Consider the following 3,940-nt stretch of genomic DNA (forward strand, 5'->3'; position numbering starts at 1 on the left):
ACCTCTCTGGGAGGTGCTGACAGGAGGAATGAGGTGGGCTGACTTGCAGGGGTGAAAAAGTAAGAGGGAGCTTTTAGTCATTAGGGACACTAGAAAATGGTACATGGAAACCACTTCTGGAGGATGTGCCCACATAGATGTGAATGAATAAGGTTTGGAACATTGTGGGGACTGAAAGATGAAAGTATGGTATTTAAAGGCTGTGCTATCCAAATGACTATTACACTGTCTTACTCCATCTAATATCCCTTAGTATTTAAAACATGGACTAGTTGGTATAAGTACCCTTAGCGAAGCTGTCAGCAGGACCACAGTAGGATGTGGGATTTAATTGTATTTGTTTCCGGGCCAATGGGAGAATTTATTTTGGCATTTATCATATGTATCCCAGCAACACTTTGTGAAAGAAATAATGTATGAGCATCACCAGTGTGTCTGTGGGGTCAAAGGGTGGTATTCAGTTGGAAGCATGAGTAATGCTTGAGTCACAGATCTTTGGAGAATTCAATCAGTACAAAATTTCTTTTGGAAGGAGAATGTACTCATCTTCTTAAGGGTTTACATAAACACAAATGACATACCTAGTTTAAAAGAAGAAAAAAGATGTACTCTCTTTAATCATTTTGAATGGCTTAACCTTATCTTTCCTGCCCCTTTAAAAACTATCACTTTCTTTGATTGTTTCCCTTCTTATTTTTAAGTGAAAAACCTAGTTGAGAGACAGTATTCACACTTATCAAGAAGCTTTATCTGATTTATGGATGTAAAGTGAAATAACAGATGTCAGAGGGACGTTCCTTATTTGATAAAAACCCTTGGACAAAGTCCAAGGGTATTTTTATTGATATAGATTGTAAGTATAAGGGGTCCTGGAAAGACTCTTGTTGAGGAGAGATGTTTTTTTTGCTAGAAAGGAGAAATTGCTGTGGGGGGTGAAGGAAAAATAAAGGAAGGGTATTTGAGAGGAAGGAGGCAATCCAGGCAAGATAGTCAAGAATTATAACTCATGGGACAGAGGAAGGAAGGGGACAACGGGGTGTACCATGAAGTCTCAGATCATCTTTCTCAACAGCATTTTTTTTATTGCCCTCAGTTTATAAGGAGGAAATGGAAGATAGAGAAGATAAGTCATTTTCCCAGGGTTTTGAAGCAAGTAAGCTGCACAGCTTGCTACTGAAGCTGGATCTTTCTGTTTCCAGAGTTACAGTCTTGGTGTGAACTTGGAAAATTGACACCTTATTTGGTGGGTAATAAGACTGATTCCATCTTTTCCTGTAAGTCTTTCAGAGTAGTTCCTAGATTAGAATTTGCCTACAGGATCCTTGAGGGTGGGACCATGTCATTATTATCTCTCATCATTGTATCCCCAGCCCCAACTGAGAACATTACGAACAGCGAATGAAGGTCCTGGAGGGAGTTGGAGAGCTGGGGCTCTTCATTCAGGTTGTGAAGAACACATGATCTCTTAGGGTAGTGAAGCTTTGGGCAAAACTTGGGACTGATAGATTTCTTGGGTATAGGACTCTATCGTTATGAAGAGCAAAGGATGTGTGTCATGTCTCAGAGAACATGGACAGAGCCTGGTGCAAAGTACCCTGAGAACCTAGGCTTTCCTATTCCTTGTGCCCAAGGGGTTCATGGCTGGTCTAAGGGTTGAGCTTCCCTTTACAGGCACGTGGATCTCCTGTTTAATTCCTTGACTAGCACCTTGCTACTAGCCACTCAAAGTAATACAGTCTCTGGCCAGCATGGAGTTCTATGTGTCAGGTTCTTGGAGTTGTCTAGGGTAAATGTATTAAGAACGGCCTATAATGAGCCTCCTTGCTTTAGGTTTGTAATATGCATAATCTGTTTCACTTTTCTGAGCTCCTATCTCTAGGTCCTAGACGGAAGGCAGGGTTGATTGGAGTGGCTGTTTTTCCCCAGGTGTTAGGAGTCTTCCCCTTGCATCCCAGCCTGACTGAATCACCTTGGTCCGTTTTCTCCCAGATCCCATCGTTGGGGCTATAGGAACAGGTAGGGAAGTGTGAGATATTGCACTAGGATGTAGTCTGAGAGTTAGAAGAGCCCTTAAAGATTCCTCGAATTGAAGCCATTCATATTGTCATGTTGTTCTTCACTTGGCCATCACCTAGATCTTGAGTTATAATCGGAGTCAGTTGGCAGTGCCCAGAGCCACGGGCCCTAAGAAACACACACTGAGGGAGCACGAGGGGAATCTGAGCCAGCGCTTTGCTCTTATTGCAACCTTTTGAGTGGGAGTGGGGTCCTGAACACTGAATCAAAGTCTTTAGATCAATGCATTGTCCCCTGATGTATCTGGGAATCAAATAAGATAAAATGAGCTGAAGGTGAGGTAAGAAGGGCTTAGATTAGACTTTCAGAAGGACTGGCATAGTGGAAACAGTGATTATGACATTGTCTTCTCTAGGAGGCTTTTAAAAATAGGAACTGTGTTATTGGGTCTGGGCTGGGTATGGAGGTCTTTATGTATGGTTGTGGAGGGATGGTCAGTTTGATTGTCCTGGGACACCTCTAGCAAGCCCAGACAGCTGAGAAATCCTCATTCTTTAAATGAGACAGTCCTGGGAGGAAAGAAAGGCAGACTTGGAGCTGGGGAAGGTGGGGGAAGGGAAGCAGGTATTCATGGAGGGCTGCCTGAAGACCATCTGTATTTCATTACAGAGCTGCCACTGTCACCCTCTTCCCTGTGTGTGCCCTCCCTCCCTCCCTCCCTCCCTCTCTCTCTCTCTCTCACTTTCTCTCTCTCTCTCTCTCTCTCTCACACACACACACACATACACACACACTCACTGCTGCTCGACTCCACTCCCATCCTTAATTCTAGTGAAGATGCTACAGGAACATCATATCAGACTCCCGTTACCTCTTCCCCAGCCTCGACAGATACAGCTCTCAAAGCTGAGAACTGGACCAGTCTCCTGGAGCCCAGCTTCCCTGCTAGCCGCTGCTGCCGTTCACACTGTTTCTTTACGGAGGCAGCTCCTTTGTCTCAGGGATCGAGGGTTTTCCTGAATCTCCCAGCTTTGCCCAGCCCCTGTCTGAGAATAGCTGGAATGGGATGAAACCACAGTGAGGGAGAGGGGTGGAGGTAGAGCAGGCTTCGGTTTTCTCCGCTGGGCTGGGTGCGCTCTGCTTAATTAGCATGAGAATAGAAAGGCATTCTCCCTATCCTCCCTTAGGGATGGAGAGGAAAGAAGAGCAAAGGCTGTAGCTCTGTCCTACTCCATCAGAGATTCTGGGACTGGGAGAATGACCACCTTCACATTTCTCCAATCCTCTGAGGACCCCAGGACCCACGGTATTGAGAAAAGCTTTGATGGAGCCGGCTGGTAGATCTCCACTCCAGATTTTCCAGCTGTCCCTGTCCCCCCACCGCTCAGAGAGCAGGATGCTGAGATGGCTCGGTGATGCAGAAGGTATGTGCTTTTTCAGTTCTGGTGCTGATGCTGTGTGTGTGGTGAGGTCTCTGTGGCGCAATGGACGAGCGCGCTGGACTTCTAATCCAGAGGTTCCGGGTTCGAGTCCCGGCAGAGATGGTCACCTGGCAGGTGCCTCTTTTATTTTGTATGCTGTCATGCTAGGTCGATAATTATATTTATTCCTTCCTGGAGGCTGTGGGAAGAGAAAGGAAACCCCTTTCCTTGGGAATCCTGGACCTCCCCTCTTTTTCTGTCTCCTCCCTCTTTGTTCTTTCTCTGTTCCTCCCTTACTAATTTTCATTGTCTAATGAAGGCTCAGATGTCTGCTGCATCTCCCTGCTCAGCCTGACTGACACAGCCTTTGAATCCTTTGCTTCATAGAAAAATCAATGGCACAGAGGGACGGAGACGCCTGGCCATAGGTTTTGGAACCACTATGGTTCCATCCCTTTACCTCCGAGAAAGCAAAAAGGCAGATCGTCTCATATGCTGATGAG

The 3,940-nt window shown here is 45.7% G+C and overlaps 1 non-coding gene across 1 annotated transcript; it reads left to right on the forward strand.

Moving 5' to 3' along the window:
- The first annotated feature begins 3,486 nt into the window (after positions 1-3,486).
- TRNAR-UCU (transfer RNA arginine (anticodon UCU)) lies at positions 3,487-3,560 on the forward strand. The gene has a single exon. It is a non-coding gene; the product is annotated as a tRNA-Arg (tRNA).
- The last annotated feature ends 380 nt before the right edge of the window (positions 3,561-3,940 follow it).

This window comes from Lipotes vexillifer, unplaced genomic scaffold (genome assembly GCF_000442215.2).
Source record: "Lipotes vexillifer unplaced genomic scaffold, Lipotes_vexillifer_v1.1 scaffold1927, whole genome shotgun sequence".
NCBI lineage: Eukaryota > Metazoa > Chordata > Mammalia > Artiodactyla > Lipotidae > Lipotes > Lipotes vexillifer.